This window comes from Nycticebus coucang, chromosome 12 (assembly GCF_027406575.1).
Source record: "Nycticebus coucang isolate mNycCou1 chromosome 12, mNycCou1.pri, whole genome shotgun sequence".
NCBI classification, from domain to species: Eukaryota; Metazoa; Chordata; class Mammalia; order Primates; family Lorisidae; genus Nycticebus; species Nycticebus coucang.
The window spans coordinates 9131839-9152703 of NC_069791.1; the positions used below are offsets into that span (position 1 = coordinate 9131839).

The 20865-nt window shown below is 42.0% G+C and overlaps 1 pseudogene; it reads right to left on the bottom strand.

The window, feature by feature from the left end:
• Positions 1–16980: 16980 nt before the first annotated feature.
• On the bottom strand, positions 16981–17208 carry LOC128562536 (cytochrome c oxidase subunit 6C-like; annotated as a pseudogene).
• Between the last annotated feature and the right edge of the window lie 3657 nt (positions 17209–20865).

Here is a 20865-nt window from a genome sequence, read left to right on the forward strand (position 1 = left end):
CTCAGTAGAGTACTGTGGCCTCATAGCTCAGAGCAATCTCAAACTCTTGGGCTTAAGCAATTCTCTTGCCTCAGCACCCCAAGTAGCTGGGACTACAGGCACCTGCCCCAAAGCCCACCTGGCTATTTTTTTTTTTTTTTTTTGTAGAGACAGAGTCTCACTTTATTGCCCTCGGTAGAGTGCCATGGCGTCACACAGCTCACAGCAACTTCCAACTCCTGGGCTTAGGCGATTCTCCTGCCTCAGCCTCCCCAGCAGCTGGGACTACAGGCGCCTGCCACAATGCCCGGCTATTTTTTTGTTGCAATTTGGCCGGGGCCGGGTTTGAACCCGCCACCCTCGGTATATGGGGCCGGAGCCCTGCTCACTGAGCCACAGGCACCGCCCTCACCTGGCTATTTTTTTAAAGGGGTGGAGTGGGGGGGGGTTCCCTCTAGCTCAGGCTGGTCTTGAACCTGTGAACTCAGGCAATCCACCCACCTCGGCCTCCCAGAGTATTTGAGGGTTTTTTGTTTGTTTGTTTTTGCCTATTCTTGAGATACTTTACTAAGAAGAACGTGTTTCAACTCCATCCAGGTAAACTTAAAAGATGTAAAGTCTCTTATTATGGCTGAATAGTATTCCATGGTATACACATACCAAAATTTGTGAATCCATTCAGGAGTTGATGGGCTTCCGCAACTTGTCAATTATGAATTGAACTGCTATAAACATTCTGGTGCAAATGTCTCTGTGGTAAAATGATTTTTGTTCTTCTGTGTAGATTCCTAGTAATGGAATTGTGAGATCAAATGGAAAGTCAACTTTTAGTTCTTTGAGAATTCTCCATATTTCTTTCCGTAAAGGTTTGCAATCCCACTAGCAGTGTATAAGTGTTCCCTTCTCTCCACATCCACACCAGCATATGCAGTTTGGCGACTTTGTGATGGGGGCTAATCTTACTGGAGTTAGGTGACATCTCAGAGTGGTTTTTGTTTGTGTTTCTCTGCTCGTTAGAGATAATGAGCATTTTTTCATGCGCTTATTGGCCATTTGTCTGTCATCTTCAGAGAAGTTTCTGTTCAACTCTTTTGCTTACATAGAAATGGGGTTATTTGCTCTTTTCTTGTTGATTAATTCAAGTTCTCTGTCGACTGTAGTTATTAGACCTTTGTCAGATCTCCTGTTCCAAAAACTGTCTGTTTGCTTTGGTTTGTAATACCCTCAGCTGTGCAGAAGCTTTTTAGCTTGCCCAATCTTATTTATTTTTGGTGTTGCTGCAATTGCCAGGGGGATCTTCCTCATAAAATCTTTTCACAGGCCAATATTATCAAGCATTTTCTCCACACTCTCTTCTATAATTTTTATTGTTCTGTGTCTTAAATTTAAATCTTTTATCCAGTAAGAATTAATTTTTGTCTAGCTGGGCATTGTGGCGGGCGCCTATAGTCCCAGCTACTTGGGAGGTAGAGGCAGAAGAATTGCTTGAGCCCAAGAGTTGGAGGTTGCTGTGAGCTGTGATGCTACAGCACTTTACCCAGGGCAACAGCTTAAGGCTCTGTCTCAAAAAAAAAAAAAAGAATTTATTTTTGTCAATGGTGAGAGATGTGGGTTCAGTTTCAATCTTCTACAAGTGGCTAACCCGTTCTCCCAGCACCATTTGTTAAAGAGGGATTCTTTTCCCCAGTGCATGCTTCATGCTTTTGTTAAGCTTATCAAAGATCAAATGACGATATGTGACTGGGTCCATCTCTAGATTCTCTATGCTATTCCGTAGATCTGTGTCTCTATTTTTATGCAGGTAACATGCTGTTTTGATCACTATAGACTTACAGTACAACCTGAAATGTGGTAACATGATGCCCCCAGATTTGTTTTTATTTCTAAGAATTGAATTTGGAGTTTTTGCTGGTTCCATATGAAACGAAGTACTATGTTTTGAAGTTCTTTTTTTTCTTTTGAGACAGTCTCACTTTGTTGCCCTTGGTAGAGTGCAGTGGCGTCACAGCTCATAGCAACCTCTCATTCTTGGGCTTAAGTGATTCTCTTGACTCAGCCTCCATAGTAGCTGGGACTACAGATGCCCACCACAACACCCACCTATTTTTAGAGATGAGGGTCTCGCTCTTGCTCAGGCTGGTTGCGAACCTGTGAGCTCATGCAATCCCCCCGCCTCAACGTCCCAGGGTGCTAGGATTACAGGCATGAGCAACAACTTTAAAACTCCTTTCTTAGTGATCACCCAAAATCAGAAGCCACTATAAAACTCAATCACGTCCTCATCTAATGCTCTGAACAGAGAAAATTTAGAGGATTGACATTTCACAACTAGTATATTGTTTAACAACTTTTTAATAAACCAACCGTGACTTTCAGGAAATGAATTGAAAAATGGCAGAATTTATCTGAAGATTCACAATCTGTAAATGGAACAGTTGCTCTTTTGAGGGATGCCATCTCGGTAGTAACCCTGGGAAAGTCCAGATTCCTCAACATACTAGTAGCTGATTACTGGGGGCCAGGTCCCAGGAGGTGACTGGGTTTAAGGGAGTGAAGACTAAGCTCAAGACCGAGAGGGAGAATAGGATATAAAAACAAGTTAGTTTTTTCATACCACAAGGCATTTGTGCCAATATCCAAGGTTGTGTGTCAACATCCAGGAATCCCTCTTTCTAAGAGCCAAGAGGAAGCCTCTCAGAACTAGAAGGGACAAGTGTTTTCCCCACATCAATCCAGCTTTGGAGACATCCTATTAGTGACACATGCCCCTTCCCCAAAAAACAACAATGAAGTGTTCTGCATGCTAACAATATAGCTTAAAGAAAAGGTAAACCAAAACTCAACATTTTCATAAAGCTTGATAAAAAATATTTCAAATTGTACAATCATGAGAAGTACATGGTTATCAAAAATGCACACACTTCACTTGGGGTGTCCAGCACCTTCTGCTCTCTGTGCCTGGTCTGCGTTGGCATCTCCACTTTCTGCGGGTTTATTCCCCTCCTCCCTAGTGTCAGTGTTTCCCTTTCTCCCTTTGGGCACTTTCTTTCCCTTCTTTGCAGGGGCTCCTTTCGGCTTGGGCTCTGGCTTTGGACAACCTCGTGAATCTTCTCTGTGGTTCATCCTTTCCCTTGGCTTTTTTTATTATTATTATTATTATTAAATCATAGCTGTGTACATTAATGCAATCATGGGGTACTATGTGCTGGTTTTACATACAATTTGAAATATTTTCATCAAACTGGTTAACATAGCTTTCATGGCATTTTCTTACTTATTGTATTAAGACATTTATATTCTACCCCCAGTAAATTTCACATGTACCCTTGTAAAATGCACCATAGGTTATGGTCCCACCAATTACCCTCCCTCCACCCATCCTCCTGCCTCCCCTCCCCTCCCTCTCCCCTTTCCCCTTCTTCTTGGGCTATAATTGGGTTATAGCTTTCATAACTTTCACTTGGCTTTATCTCCTTTAGTGTCCCCTTTAACTTCCTCTTGGGCTTGGTGGTGAGTCTTGGACACGGGAATGAAGAGGCACACAGGCTTTTGTTGGTCTCAGGGTCGTTTTCGCCTCCTCTTCACCACAATGCTCCAATTCACCTCCTTTAAAGTGTACAATTCAGCAGGTTTTAGTATGTACACAGTTGTGAATTTTTTACCAAAAGTTCAGTACTTCTCCCCAAGGCTGAATCAGTGAGAACAAAGAATGAAGATATGTGGTTTGAGGAAGAGAAAAGAGAAGTTTATTAATTTTTTGGCAAATGAGGAGGGTGATAGACTAGCATCTCAAAGACAGCCATCCTGTCTTTAAATAGAAAAACAGAGCTTTTTAAAAGGGGGGATGCTTGGCCAGGTGTGGTGGCTCACGCCTGTAATCCTAGAACTCTTTTGAGGTTGAGGCAGGTGGATTGCTTGAGGCAGGTGGATTGATTGCATTCGAAACCAGCCTGAGCAGGAGCAAGACCCCATCTCTACTAAAAAAAGAAAAACTAGCCAAGCATTGTAGTGGGCGCCTGTAGTTCCAGCTACTCAGGAAGCTGAGACCAGAGGATCACTTGAGCCTATGAGTTTGAGGTTGCTGTGAGCTATGATGCCACAGCACTCTACCCAGGGCGACCAACTCTGCCTCAAATAAATAAATAAATAAATACACACCTACAACACTTCATTCATTACATTTTTTGTGTCTATTGCCCCTACTAGACTACAACTTTCTCAGTAGCAGAAATCATGTCATTAATTTTCCCCACAGCCTAGTATAGGCGCCAAACATATACGTTTATTAACTATTTGTAGAATATATTAATGAGTTAATTAAAGAATGACAGAATTAGCCATACCTTTACAAAATAAATCATTCTTTTAGATGTCAAAAACATCCAGAATAACAATAGGAGTTAAACTAGATGGGGAGTCCAAGAGGTAGGTGTCCAAGTCTGCAAAAAACGCAGAGAGAGAGACTAATAGATATACCAAACAGACTAAAGAGGGTGGCAAACATGGCAACATGGCTTATAACTCAGGAGAAAAGGAGTTTTGCACTTATGAAAACACAAGGGGAAATAAACAGAATGGCAATACTGCCTCTCAGTGGCATTTGGGATTAAGGCCTCTATGCCAGAGGATTTGTAAGGAATATTCAGTGATTCTGAACTTCAGGCTCTGTGTGCCAGACGCTTCTTAGTTTTATCTCATTTAACTTTCAGGATTGTAGAGATACAGTATGTAGCTTAGGGATCAAATGCCCAAACTCTGGAGTCAGGCTTTCTGATTCCCCATTAATGTCTCTCCTATGTGCTAGCCATGTGACCTTGGACAAATTACATAAGTTCTCTGTATATTTCCCCTCTGTGAGACAGGCATAATATTGGTGCCTACCACATAGAGTTCTTAAGAAAAATAAATTCTTTTTTTTCTTTTTTTGAGCCAGAGTCTCACTATGTCACCCTTGGTAGAGTGCCGTGGTGTCACAGCTCACAGCAACCTCTAGCCCTTGGGCTTTAGCGATTCTCTTGCCTCAGCCTCCTGAGCAGCTGGGACTCCAGGCACCTGTCACAACGCCCAGCTATTTTTTGGTTGCAGTTGTCATTGTTGTTTAGCAGGCCACCAACCTGCCAGCTTTGGTATATGTGGCTGGCGCCCTTACTCACTGAACTACGGACGCCGAGCCTGAAAAATAAATTCTTACATTCTTAAAATGGTACTTGGCAGTATATACAGGCATGCCTCAGTTTATCTAGCTTTGCTTTATTGCACCCCATGGATCTTGCTTGTTTTTACAAATTGAAGATTTGTGGTAACATTGCATTGAGCAAGTTTACTGGTGCCATTTTCCAAAAGTATATGTTCATTATGTGTCTGTGTCACATTTTGGCAATTTTTGGAATATTTCAAACTGTTATCACTTCATCTGTTATAGTGATGTGATCAGTGATCTTTGATGTTACTACTGTAATTGTTTTGGAACACCATGAACTGTTCCCACATTATGTGTTGAAATGAAAGGAAGTTTCACATATAGTCTTCCTTCCTTCCTTCCTTCCTTCCTTCCTTCCTTCCTTCCTTCCTTCCATCCTTCCTTCCTTCCTTCCTTCCTTCCTTCCTTCCTTCCTTCCTTCCTTCCATCCTTCCTTCCTTCCTTCCTTACTTACTTATTGAGACAGAGTCTCACTCTGTTGTCCAGGCTAGAGTGCTGAGGCATAACCCTAGCTCATGGCAACCTCGAACTCTTGGACTCAAGCAATCCTCTTGCCTCAGCCTCCTAAATAACTGGGACTACAGGTGCCTGCCACAATGCCAGGCTAGTTTTTCTATTTTTAGTAGAGATGGGGTCTTGCTCTTGCTCAGGCTGGTCTCAAATTCCTGAGCTCAAGCAATCCACCTACCTCAGCCTCCCAGAGTGCTAGGATTACAGGCATGAGCCACTGTGCCTACCTGCTAATATGATTAAACTTAGTGAGGAAGGCATATGAAAGCCCAAATAGGCTGAAACATAGGGTCTCTTGTGCAAAACCCTTAGCCAACTTGTGAATGTAAAGGAAAAGTTATTGAAGGAAATAAAAGTGCTACTCCAGTGAACACAGACTGATAAGAAAATGAAACAGGGCGGCGCCTGTGGCTCAGTCGGTAGGGCGCCGGCCCCATATGCCGAGGGTGGCGGGTTCAAGCCCGGCCCTGGCCAAACTGCAACCAAAAAATAGCCAGGCGTTGTGGCGGGTGCCTGTAGTCCCAGCTACTCGGGAGGCTGAGGCAAGAGAATCGCTTAAGCCCAGGAGTTGGAGGTTGCTGTGAGCTGTGCGATGCCACGGCACTCTACCGAGGGCAGTAAAGTGAAACTCTGTCTCTACAAAAAAAAAAAAAAGAAAATGAAACAGCCTTATTGCTGATATGGAGCAAGTTTTAGTGGTCTGGATGAAAGATCAAACCAGTTACAACATTCCCTGAGCCAAAGCTTAATCCAGAATAAGGTCCTCACTCTCTTCAATTCTAAGAAAGCTGAGAGAGGTGAGGAAGCTGTGAACAGTCTGAAACTAGATGTTAGGGTGAGAAGTTCGTACATGGGTGAGAAAGATTTCTCAAAGTTTAGCATAGAAAGAAGCACAAGCTGCTGGGCACAGGGGCTGACACCTATAATCTCAGCACTTGGGAGACCAAGGCGGGTGGATTGCCTGAGCTCACAGGTTCCAGACCAGCCTGAACAAGAGCGATACCCTGTCTCTGAAAAAATAGCCAGGCATTGTGGCAGGTGCCTATAGTCCCAGCTAGTTGGGAAGCTGAGGCAAGAAAATCTCTTGAGCCCAAGAGTTTGAGGTTGCTGTGAATTAAGACGCCATAGCACTCTACCACAGGTGACCAAGTCAGACTCTGTCTCAAAAAAAAAAAAAAAAAAAAAGGAAGAAGAAGCACAAAGCTGATTTACTCCTATGAAGAAAAAGAGGGCACAGCACCAGAAATAAGATAGGCACCAGCCCTGGGACCAATCAACCCTGACTCTTTATTAGGCTATCTGAGAAGGTGTGGGAGGAAATTTATGATTGTAGACCAATTAGCAGAAGACAGCTGGGGAAACTGCTGAGTTTGTCCACTTCTTAGCCATAGACTGATAGCAGGAAACATAGGTGCTCTCTGCTATCACTGGAGGAAGCTGGGGAAGTTTGTGCTCTTGTTGTTCCATCAGGAGTTCTGTCAAGGCTGTCTAAACAAACTCCAGAAAAATCTTTTTACAGGCAGTGAATTTTTGATGACAGTCCACCAGATAATCTATTCTTTCCTCAACTTTCCTGGAGGCTGCTTTTCCCTTTGAAATGTGAATTGACCAGCTCTGGTGAAGGGTAATAAGGATTTAAACCTTCCTTTGTCTGCTCAGAATCCTTTAATTGGTAGATAAACATGTCTGTAGGAGAGATGTTTATGCTACTAACCTTAGACGCAGAGTTCATACTGCTCTAAGTGGCTGCCAGTTACAAATGTATTTTTCCTTGTTAGCCCATTAGAAAGACTGTTCTTCCTCTAGCAAAAGATGGTTCAAAAAGTTTAAGGAAAGAAGTTGCCTCCATAACATAAAAGGGCAAGATGAAGCAGCAGGTGCCGATGTACAAGCTGAAGCAAGTTATCCAAAACATCTAGCTAAAATCCTTAATGAAGGGCAGGTGCAGTGGCTCATGCCTATAATCCTAGAGCTCTGGTAGACCAAGGTGGGTGGATTGCCTGAGCTCACCGGTTCAAGAACAGCCTGAGCAAGAGTGAGACTCCCGTCTCTAAAAATAGCCAGGCATTGCGGTGGGTGCCTGTAGTCCCAGCTACTTGGGAGGCTAAGGCAAGAGAATCACTTGAGTCTGAGAGTTTCTTTTCTTTTTTTTTTTTTTCTGTTTTTGGCTGGGGCTGGGTTTGAACCCACCGCCTCCAGCATATGGGGCCGGTGCCCTACTCCTTTGAGCCACAGGTGCCGCCCGAGCCTGAGAGTTTCAGATTGCTGTGAGCTATGATGCTACAGCATTCTGCAGAGGATGACGAAGTGAGACTCTGTCTCAAACAAATAAAATAAAATACTATGGTGCATATTGCAAGGGTACATGTTGGATTTATTAAGTATAGAGTATAAATATCTTAACAAAATAATTAAGTAAATGAGGTGAGAAATATATTAACCAGTATGATGTAAGCATTCCAAATTGTATATGAAATCAGCACATTGTACCCCATAAATGCATTAATGTATACATGATCTACCTCTTTATGATTTAATAAAAAATAAATAAATAAAATAAAATAAAACCATTAATGAAGGTGGCTACACTAAACAACAGATTTCTGATGTAAGTGCTATCAAACAGGCCAGGCATGGTGGCTCACACCTACAATCCTAGCACTCTGGAAGGCCAAGGCAGGAGGTTCTTGGGGTCAAGACCAGCCTTACCAACAACAAGACCCCTTCTTTATAAAAAACAACGACAACAAAATACATATATATCTTCATATACATAAAATAACAACAAAAAATACATATTCATTCATAAATATATATATTAAAATAACATTGGTTTTCTTATCCATTTTTATATATTTTGTAAACATATTAAAATAAACAAGATCCCTTCTCTATAAAAAACAACAACAAAATATATATATCTTCACATACATAAAATAACAACAAAAAATACATATTCATTTATAAATATATATAATATATATAAAATAACATTGGTTTTCTTATCCATTTTTATATATTTTGTAAATATATTAAAATAAATAGGGCGGCGCCTGTGGCTCAGCGGGTAGGGCGCCGGCCCCATATGCCGAGGGTGGCGGGTTCAAACCCAGCCCCGGCCTAACTGCAACAAAAAAATAGCCGGGCGTTGTGGCGGGCGCCTGTAGTCCCAGCTACTTGGGAGGCTGAGGCAAGAGAATCGCGTAAGCCCAAGGATTTGGAGGTTGCTGTGAGCTGTGTGACGCCACGGCACTCTCCCGAGGGCGATAAGGTGAGACTGTCTCTACAAAAAAAAAAAATAAATATATATATATATGTTGTTGTTGTTGTTGTTGTTGTTTTATATATATAAAGAGAGAGAAAGAAATTACCTGGGGCTGGTGGTGTGTACCTGAGTCCCAACGTCTGTGGAAGCTGAAGCAGGAGGTTGAGGTTGCAGGGAGCTATAAGATATCTACTGCAGGCTCGGTGCCTGTGGCTCAAGCGGATAAGGCGCCAGCCACATACACCAGACCTGGCGGGTTCGAATCCAGCCCTGGCCTGCCAAACAACAATGACAACTACAACCAAAAATAGCCGGCATTGTGGCGGGCACTTCTATAGTCCAAGCTATTTGGGAGGCTGAGACAGGAACACTGCTTGAGTCCAGGAGTTGAAGGTTAACAGGCTGGGTGTAGTATTTCGGGCCTATATTCCCAATACTTTGGAAGGCCAAGTTGGGAGGATTGCTTGAGCCCAAGAGGTCAAGGCTACATGGAGTTCTAATCTTGCCACTGTGCTCCAGCCTGAGCAACAGAGCAAGACTCTGTCTCAAAAAAAAAGAAAAAGAAAATAAAGGCTCGGCGCCTGTGTCTCAAGCAGCTAAGTCTCCAGCCACGTACACCTGAGCTGGCGGGTTCAAATCCTGCCCGGGCCTGCCAAACAATGACGGCTGCAACCAAAAAATAGCATTTTTGCTCCTACTTGGGAGGCAGAGGCAGGAGAATCGCTTGAGCCCAGGAGTTGGAGGTTGCTGTGAGCTGTACACCACAGCACTCTACCCAGGTTGACAAGCTTGAGGCTCTGTCTCCAAAAAAAAAAAAAAAAACACTATCAAACAATATCACATGCTATAAAAAAATCTTTTACGAAGAATAGTCAATTAATGTGGCAAACTTCACTACTTTCTTATTTTTTTTTATTGTTGAGGATTCATTGCGGGTACAATAAGCCAGGTTACACTGATTGCATTTGTTAGGTAAAGTCCTTCTTGCAATCGTGTCTTGCCCCCAAAAGGTGTGGCACACACCAAGGCCCCATCCCCCTCCCTCCTTCCCTCTCTCTGCTCTTCCTTTCCCCACTCCTCCTTCCTTTCTCTCTCTGTTCTCCTCTTCCCCCACCCCCACCGTGACCTTAATTGTCATTAATTGTCCTCATATCAAAATTGAGTACAGGGGGCGGAGACAAGATGGCTGACTGAAGCCAGCTTTCCACAGAGGCTCCCATCCAGAAGGAGAGTTAAAGGACAGAAATTTAGCAAGTAACTGGGTGGATTTGAGCTGCACCAAGAGAGAAGGTTGAAGAACGCACATCAACCCTGCTGAGCCGAGCTGCAACCCCAAGGATACAAACAAAAGGTACAAAATCCATCATCAAGCGGACGGGAGTCCCCTCCCCCATGAGAACAGCTCAGAGTGCCCCACAAACAAACGAGCAGAGTTCAAAGGTCCACCCACTACACTTCATGGGAGAGACCCTCTAAAAACTGGACCTACCTCCCCTACTAGGGTGTCACAGCATTCTCCTGCCAAGCATAAAACTGTATAAAACTGCATATGTTCTCTACCTGCAACTCTGAGCTCCCAGCACTCCCCTCCACTCTCACTCTGAGGTCTGGAGGCCTGTCCCCCAGGAGTCCAGATTCTTGGGTGATTTCTCCCTCTGCTAGAAAGAGGCAGAGCCCAGCGGCCTGGCTGAGCAGAAATAGATTTCCTTGTGATTCAGGCAGGTGCAAACCCCCGGAGTATCTATTCACTATAGGCAACTGGGTCAAAGCCCTGTGGGACTATCAGTGACTGAATGTGACAGAGGTGCAAGGTGGGGAAGGAGGCATCAACCTTCCCAGACTGATCTATTTGCTGGGTGGGTCCTCCTGACTCCACAGAGCACCGGAGCAAGCCATATCAGAGTAGTCACCAGACACCTGCCATCCAGTTGCCAGAGACCTTTTAAACTCTCCCACCTGAGACAGGTACTGACTGAGACAATTGATTTGGACCTTTTGAACAGAGCCAATTGCCTGAGGACTATTCAGGTGGTGCCCTGGGTGTGTGGTTATAGGAAGGTTTGATTTTCCTTTTCCAATTATTGCCTGTGGGGGGCAGGGTGACTTCATTGCTGGTATTTCTCCACAGCTGAGACTTCAACCCAGAGTAACTGTTTCACTAGGGTCAAACAGAGACCAGCTGAAAACAAGACAGAACCACTTAGCCCCACCACACCAAACAGGTCCCCAGTTTCTCAGGCTATAGCACTGTACAGGTCCTCGAAAAAGCTCCACGGGAAAAATCAAATGGTGTAAAACAATCATGGGGCGGAATCAGTGGAAAAACTCTGGTAACATGAATAACCAGAATAGAGCAACCCCCCCCCCAAGGAAAGATATGGCAGATCTAACTGAAGATCCCATTCATAAACAGCTGGCTGAGATGTCAGAAATCGAATTCAGAATTTGGATTACAAACAAGATTAATAAAATGGAGGAAAATTTGGAATTAGAAATTCGAGGAGCAATTCAAAAGTCGGAATTACAAATTCGAGGAGAAATTCAAAAGTTGTCTCAAGAATTTAATGAATTTAAAGAAAAAAACCACCAAAGATTTTGAAGCACTGAAACAAGAATTTGCAGCCCTCAAAGATCTGAAAAATACAGTAGAATCCCTCAGTAACAGTGGAGAAAGCAGAAGAAAGGATTTCTGACATTGAAGACAAAGCCTTTGAACACTCCCAAACTCTCAAAGAGGAAGAGAAATGGAGAGCAAAAATGGATCATTCTCTCAGAGAGCTCTGGGATAATTCGAAGAAGGGTAATATCCGCCTCATTGGAATCCCTGAAAGTGATGAAGTGGTCTCACTAGGCACAGAGGCCCTTCTCCATGAAATTATGAAAGAGAATTTTCCAGATGTGCCAAGAGATTCTGAAATTCAGATAGCAGACAGTTTCAGAACCTCAGCACAACTCAATTCCAATAAGACATCCCCCAGGCATATCATAATTAACTTCACTAAAGTTAATATGAAGGAGAAAATTCTCAAAACAGCCAGACGGAAGAAAGCCATTACCTACAAAGGGAAGAATATTAGAATGACTGCAGATCTCTCTGCTGAAACTTTTCAAGCCAGAATAGGGTGGTCATCGACTTTTAATCTCCTAAAACAAAATAACTTTCAACCCCAGATCCTGTATCCAGCTAAACTGAGTTTCATTTATGATGGAGAAATTAAATACTTTAATGACATTCATATGTTGAAGAAATTTGCCATAACCAAAACAGCTCTTCAGGATATTATCAGACCTATCCTCCACAATGACCAGCCCAATCCTCTACCACAAAAGTAAACTCACTCAGATACTTTTGATCAAACTCCAACTTCCACAGTGGCGAAAGGATTGAAAATGTCCACTGGACTTTCAAAAAACTCGATACCCAAAATTTTACCAGATTTACCAATATTCTCCATTAATGTGAATGGCTTAAACTGTCCTCTAAAGAGGCACAGGTTAGCTGACTGGAAACAAAAACGCAGGCCAGATATTTGTTGCATACAAGAGTCACATCTTACCTTTTTTTTTTTTGGCCGGGGCTGGGTTTGAACCCGCCACCTCCAGCATATGGGACCGGCGCCCTACTCCTTGAGCCACAGGTGCCACCCACATCTTACCTTAAAAGACAAATATAGACTCAGGGTAAAAGGATGGTCATCCATATTTCAGGCAAATGGTAATCAGAAAAAAGCAGGTGTTGCAATTTTATTTGCAGATACAATAGGCTTTAAACCAACAAAAGTAAGGAAGGATAAGAAAGGTCACGTCATATTTGTTAAGGGTAATACTCAATGTGATGAGATTTCAATTATTAATATCTATGCACCCAACCAGAATGCACCTCAGTTTATAAGAGAAACTCTAACAGACATGAGCAACTTGATTTCCTCCAGCTCGATAATAATTGGCGATTTCAACACTCCTTTGGCAGTGTTGGATCAATCCTCCAATAAGAAGCTAATCAAAGAAATTTTAGATGTAAACCTAACCATCCAACATTTGGATTTAGCAGATATCTACAGAACATTTCATCCCAACAAAACTGAATACACATACTTCTCATCAGCTGACAGAACATACTCCAAAATTGATCACATCTTAGGTCACAAGTCTAACCTCAGTAAATTTAAAGGAATAGAAATTATTCCTTGCATCTTCTCGGACCACCATGGAATAAAAGTTGAGCTCAGTAACAACAGGAATCTGCATACTCATACAAAAACGTGGAAGTTAAATAACCTTATGCTGAATGATAGATGGGTCAGAGATGACATTAAGAAGGAAATTGCCAAATTTTTGGAACAAAACGACAATGAAGACACGAATTATCAGAACCTCTATCAGATACCGCAAAGGCAGTCCTAAGAGGGAAATTTATAGCACTGCAAGCCTTCCTCAAGAGAACAGAAAGAGAGGAAGTTAACAACTTAATGGGACATCTCCAGCAACTGGAAAAGGAAGAACATTCCAACCCCAAACCCAGTAGAAGAAAAGAAATAACCAAAATTAGAGCAGAATTAAATGAAATTGAAAACAAAAGAATTATACAACAGATCAATAAATCAAAAAGTTGGTTTTTTGAAAAGTCAATAAAATAGATAAACTTTGGCTAACCTAACCAGGAAAAAAAGAGTAAAATCTCTAATCTCATCAATCAGAAACGACAAAGACAAAAAAATAACAACAGACTCCTCAGAAATATGAAAATATGAAGGAAATTGACCAATACTTAGAAGCACGTCACCTTCCAAGACTTAGCCAGAATCAAGTGGAAATGTTGAACAGGCCCATATCAAGTTCTGAAATAGCATCAACCATACAAAACCTCCCTAAAAAGAAAAGCCTGGGACCAGATGGCTTCACGTCAGAATTCTACCAAACCTTTAAAGAGGAATTAGTACCTATATTACTCAACCTAACCTATTCCAAACAGTAGAAAAAGAAGGAAAACTACCCAACACGTTCTATGAAGCAAACATCACCCTGATCCCCAAACCAGGAAAAAACCCAACAAGAAAAGAAAACTATAGACCAATATCACTAAGGAATATAGATGCAAAAATATTCAACAAGATCCTAACAAACAGAATCCAGCAACACATCAAATTATACATCATGACCAAGTCAGTTTGATCCCAGGGTCTCAAGGCTGGTTCAATATACGTAAATCTATTCAGCACATAAACAAATTAAAAAACAAAGACCATATGATCCTCTCAATTGATTCAGAAAAAGCTTTTGATAATATCCAGCATCCCTTCATGATCAGAACACTTAAGAAAATTGGTATAGAAGGGACATTTCTTAAACTGATAGAGGCCATCTACAGCAAACCCACAGCTAATATCATATTGAATGGAGTTAAATTGAAATCATTTCCACTCAGATCAGGAACCAGACAAGGCTGCCCATTGTCTCCACCGCTGTTTAACATTGTAATGGAAGTTTTAGCCACCGCAATTAGGGAAGAAAAGGCGATCAAGGGTATCCATATAAGGTCAGAAGAGATCAAACTTTCACTCTTCACAGATGATATGATTGTATATCTGGAAAACACCAGGGATTCTACTACAAAACTCTTAGAAGTGATCAAGGAATACAGCAGCGTCTCAGGTTACAAAATCAACATTCATAAATCAGTAACCTTTATATATACCAACAATAGTCAAGCTGAAAAAGCAGTTAAGGACTCTATTCCATTCACAGTATGCCAAAGAAGATGAAATATTTGGGAGTTTATCTAACAAAGGACGTGAAAGATGTCTATAAAGAGAACTATGAAACTCTAAGAAAAGAAATAGCTGAAAATGTTAACAAATGGAAAAACATACCATGCTCATGGCTGGGAAGAATCAACATTGTTAAAATGTCCATACTACCCAAAGCAATATACAATTTTTATGCAATCCCTATTAAAGCTCCACTGTCATACTTTTAAAATCTTGAAATATTAATACTTCATTTTATATGGAATCAGAAAAAACCTCAAATAGCCAAGACATTACTCAGAAATAAAGACAAAGCAGGAGGAATCATGCTACCAGACCTCAGACTATACTATAAATCGATAATGATCAAAACAGCATGGTACTGGCACAAAAACAGAGAAGTAGATGTCTGGAACAGAATAGAGAACCAAGAGATGAATCCAGCTACTTAGCGTTATTTGATCTTTGACAAGCCAATTAAAAACATTCAGTAGGGAAAAGATTCCCTATTTAACAAATGGTGCTGGGTGAACTGGCTGGCAACCTGTAGAAGACTGAAACTGGACCCACACCTTTCACCATTAACTAAGACTCTCACTGGATTAAAGATTTAACTTAAGACATGAAACTATAAAAATACTAGAAGAGAGTTCAGGGAAAACCCTTGAGGAAATTGGTCTGGGTGAGTATTTTATGAGGAGGACCCTCTGGGCAATTGAAGCAGCTTCAAAAATACACTACTGGGACCTGACTAAACTAAAAAGCTTCTGCACGGCCAAGAACACAGTAAGTAAAGCAAGCAAACAGCCATCAGAATGGGAGAAGATATTTGCAGGTTATGTTTCCAACAAAGATTTAATAACCAGAATTCAGAGAACTCAAACGTATAAGCAAGAAAAGAACCAGTGATCCCATCGCAGGCTGGGCAAGGAACTTGAAGAGAAACTTCTCTGAAGAAGACAGGCGCATGGCCTACAGACATATGAAAAACTGCTCATCATCTTTAATCATCGGAGAAATGCAAATCAAAACTACTTTGAGATATCATCTAACTCCGGTAAGATTAGCCCATATCACAAAATCCCAAGACCAGAGATGTTGGTGTGGATGTGGAGAAAGGGAACACTTCTACACTGCTGGTGGGAATGCAAATTAATACACTCCTTTTGGAAAGATGTTTGATGAACACTTAGAGATCTAAAAATAGATCTGCCATTCAATCCTACAATTCCTCTAGTAGGCATATACCCAGAAGACCAAAAATCACATCATAACAAAGATATTTGTACCAGAATGTTTATTGCAGCCCAATTCATAATTGCTAAGTTATGGAAAAAGCCCAAGTGCCCATCGATCCCCAAATGGATTAATAAATCGTGGTATATATACACCATGGAATATTATGCAGCCTTAAAGAAAGATGGAGACTTTACCTCTTTCATGTTTACATGGATGGAGCTGGAACATATTCTTCTTTTTTTTTGTAGAGACAGAGTCTCACTGTACCGCCCTCGGTAGAGTGCCGTGGCCTCACACGGCTCACAGCAACCTCTAACTCTTGGGCTTACGCGATTCTCTTGCCTCAGCCTCCCGAGTAGCTGGGACTACAGGCGCCCGCCACAACGCCTGGCTATTTTTTGGTTGCAGTTTGGCTGGGGCCGGGTTTGAACCCACCACCCTCGGCATATGCGGCCGGCGCCCTACTCACTGAGCCACAGGCACCGCCCTGGAACATATTCTTCTTAGTAAAGTATCTCAAGAATGGAAGAAAAAGTATCCAATGTACTCAGCCCTACTATGAAACTAATGTATGGCTTTCACATGAAAGCTATAACCCAGTTATAACCTAAGAATAGGGGGAAGGTGGAAAGGGCGGGGAGGGAGGGAGACAGTGATTGGTGGGATTACACCTACGGTGCATCTTACAAGGGTATATGTGAAACTTAGTAAACATAGAATGTAAATGTCTTAACACAATAACTAAGAAAATGCCAGGAAGGCTATGTTAACCAGGGTGATGAAAATGTGTCAAACGCTCTATAAAACCAGTGTATGGTGCCCCATGATCGCATTAATGTACACAGCTATGATTTAATAAAAAAAAAATCCTAATTTCAAAAAAAAAACAAACAAAATTGAGTACATAGGATTCATGCTTCTCCATTCTTTTTTTTTTATTAATAGTTTATTTATAATCACTCATATTCATAGCTCAGGAACACGGGTCAGTGACAAACGTCTATGTAAATCAGCCCAAAGAAATTCTTTATATTCCAAAATCACTTTACTCTCTGAAAGACACCAGCCTTCCTCACCTCCTCAAAATCTTTCATAGAATCATAATTTCTGTAGAAATCTGCATATGCCTTCTTTCTTGGTTCAGCCACAGCATACTTATAGAATGCTGCAACCACCAGGGATACAACAAATGCTCCAACAATATGAATCTGCAGGCGCCTGGCCAAGAGGCCACGCATCTAAGGTTTGGGCAAAGCACTGGAAGCCATGGTAGTCACTGTCCTTGATGGCTATGCCAACCTCGACGCGTCCTTCCCGGCTGAGGTACACACAACCTTGCTTCTCCATTCTTGTGATGCTTTACTAAGAATAATGTCTTCCACTTCCATCCAGGTTAATACGAAGGATGTAAAGTCTCCGTTTTTTTAATGGCTGAATAGTATTCCATGGTATACATATACCACAGCTTGTTAATCCATTCCTGGGTTGGTGGGCATTTCGCTACTTTCTTATTTTAAGAAATTGCCACAGTCACCCCAACCTTCAGCAACCACCATCTTGACCATTCAGCAGCCATCAATATCAAGGCAAGATCCTCGCACCAGCAAAAAGATCGTGATTCCCTGGAGGCTCAGATGATCAATAACATTTTTTAGCAAGAAAGTATTTTTTTAATTAAGGTATATATATTTTTAGACATAATGCTATTGTACACTTAGTAGACTACAGACACTGGAAAACAAAACAATTTTATGACTTGTTTGATTGTAATATTCACTTTACTGCAGTAGCTGAGAAGTAAACCTGCAGTTCCTTTGAGTATACCTGTAAGTGCTATCTCACCCGAATAGGGTGGACCTGTCTAAAAGAATCAACCCCCACCGCTAATGGATGTCCCACCTAAGAAAATTGAATGGGTCAACCCTCCGCTCTACCCCACCAGATGACCCACCTGGTAAAGGTAAATGGACCAACCACTACCCTTCTGACAGATGTCCAGCCCAGGAAAGGGAATGTCCTGACCCCCACGTTCCTAACCTTTAAAATCCCCATCCATCTTGACCCATGTGCTGCCTTTCTTCTCAAACTCAGCTCAACCTCACCAGGATGAAATAAAGGCTGTGGTTGCCCACACAGAGCCTGGATCCTGTTTTCCTTTTGTCTCATGTCTTGAAATAATCTTTTATGTTTGGTCTTTGACCTTTCAGTAAGTACTAACTACTATATTCTTATTATTATTACCTTTTTCTGGATAAGAAAACCAATGTTAAGTAAATTGAGTGTTGTCTCAGTCCATTCAGGCTGCTATAACAAAGTACAACAAACTAGGTGACTTGTTTAAAAAAAAAAGAAATTTATTTCTCACAGTTCTGGAGCTGGGAATTCAAGATCAAAGTGCCAGCAGATTCAGTGTCTGGTAAGGGCCAACTTTGTAGTTCCTGGGTGGCACCTTCTAGCTGTGCCTTCATGTGGTAGAAGGGGGAGGTAGCTCTCTGGGGCCACTTTTATAAGCTCCCATTCATGAGGGCATGGACCTAATCACCTCCCACCTCCTAATACCATCAATCAGTGATTAGGTTTCAACATACAAATTGGGGGGGGGCACAAATATTCAGATCAAAGCAAGCGGGAACTCAGTAAATATAACTTATTTTGTCCTCTCCCTTTATATCTTAGCTTCTTAGGTGCTGCCCTCCTTAGGGGTCCTAGAATTTAAATAACAGACTTCTAAAGAACCCAAAAAAGTTAGATCCTAAAGCCAGCAACAAGGAAGCTAAGAAGCCTATTAAAATACCCAGGGGTGGCTCGGCGCTGTAGCATAGTGGTTACAGGGCCAGCCACATACACCCAAGCTAGCAGGTTTGAACCCAGCCCGGGCCAGCTAAACAACAATGACAACTGCAACAAAAAATAGCCAGTTGTTATGGTGGGCACCTGTAGTCCCAGCTACTTGGGAGGCTGAGGCAAGATAATCATTTGAGCCCAAGAGTTTGAGGTTGCTGTGAACTGTGACACCGTGGCACTCTATCGAGGGCAACATAGTGAGACTGTCTTAACAACAACAAAAAAAGCCCAGGGGTGGGCGGCGCCTGTAGCTTAGTGGGGAGGGCACCGGCCACATACATGGAGGCTGGCAGTTCGAACTCAGCCCGGGCCAGCTAAAACAATGATAACAACTGCAGCAACAATAAAATAGCCAAGTGTTGTGGTGGGCGCCTGTAGTCCCAGCTACTTGGGAGGTTGAGGTAAGGGAATCGCTTAAGCCCAAGAGTTTGAGGTTGCTGTGAGCTGTGACGCCATGGCATTCTACCCAGGATGACAGCTTGAGACTCTGTCTCAAAATAAATAAATAAAATAAAAATCCCGGGGAGAATTATGGTTCCAGAAAACAGCACTATGACAAGTGCTCCTGTTACTATCGTTAATAGGGAAAGCCTGCCCAGCAAGGAATTGGATGCATAGGGGTTGTGAAAATCAGCTAAGTTTTAGGGAGGAAGCCAGATTTCTAGGAATATTCAAATAAATATTATCTGCCCAGAGTCGATTTTTACTACTTTGACCACAGAAGTTGGGAGACCATGATTATTTTCAGGAGTAGGCTAATAATAACTTACTAAAGACTCTAGTCTCTCTTTGCTCTTATACTACTACTGTAAAAATAAAATTCTTTAAAATGATGATTTTCAAATGAGTCATTACTGATGATTACTAGAGTTCCCACTGCAGTTCACAATTGCAATGAGAAGCATCATTATACAGTAAGACAAATGACAGATGGCTGATGGGCACATAGTAGCAAATGGGCACCTCTTGGGGGCAGGACATAACTATAAGAGGGACTTTACTTAACTAATGCAAGCAGGGTAACCTGGGTTTATGTATGATTCCCCATACATGATGATTCCCCAACAATAAAAAAAAAATAGCAAATGGGCTCCATTTCTACTTGTAAAGTTCATGATAACTCTACAAGCTTCCTCTAATTCAGCAGTTCTCAACCTATGGGTCAAGACCCACAGGAACTGTATTAAAGGCTTGCCGCATTAGGAAGTTGAGAACCACTACTCTAATTCATATTTTAGAATTCCTAGACATTCTTTTTGAGAAACTGAATGTAGAAACAGATGGCCATATCATACATAAAGACAAAACTTTGACCCACAATCTGCAGCAATCTGCCCAGGAAACCAACCTTCTTATCTATAATGAACGACTCAGGAAGCCAAGAAGTAACACTTGTAGGAAGTCAGACTGCTATCACTAGTATGGTCCAGGAAGAAAAATAATAACCTCTGTAAAAATGAGGCCAAAATGGCCAGGACCTTATTAATAACTGACAGCTTCCCTAATTGGAGCTTAAGGATTCCAACTTAAGTCCAATCCGAGAAAGCCAAACTTGCCTCCCTAACCAATCATACAACACTAACACATCCTCTAGTTAGTCCACCTGCAGCTTCTCCAGGCCAACAGCCTCTAAGTAGGGTATACCTGAAGCCTTCCCTTCTTCCCACTCCTCTGCCTACCAAATACAAATGATGGTGTCTGTCTACCTTCCCATAGTAAGCTCTGAACAAATAGCCTATGTTTTTCTCATCTGGCTGGTCTTCGTTTGTTTCCACAAATTGGACCTAGTCATTCTATGAAAAATGAATTCATAAAAATCTCTTAAAAAGTATTAGTGTTATTTCAGGCCAGCATGATGGCTCAGGCCTGTCATCCTAGCAACCTGGGAGGCCAGGACAGACGGATTGCTTGAGCTCAGGAGTTGGAGACCAGCCTGAACAAAAGCGAGCCCTGTCTGCTAAAAATAGAAAATCTAGCCATAGTTGTGCCTGGAGCCTGTAGTCACAGCTACTGGGAAGGCTGAGGCAGGAGCATCGCTTGAGCCCTGAATTTTGAGGTTGCTGTAAGGTATGACGCGCAAC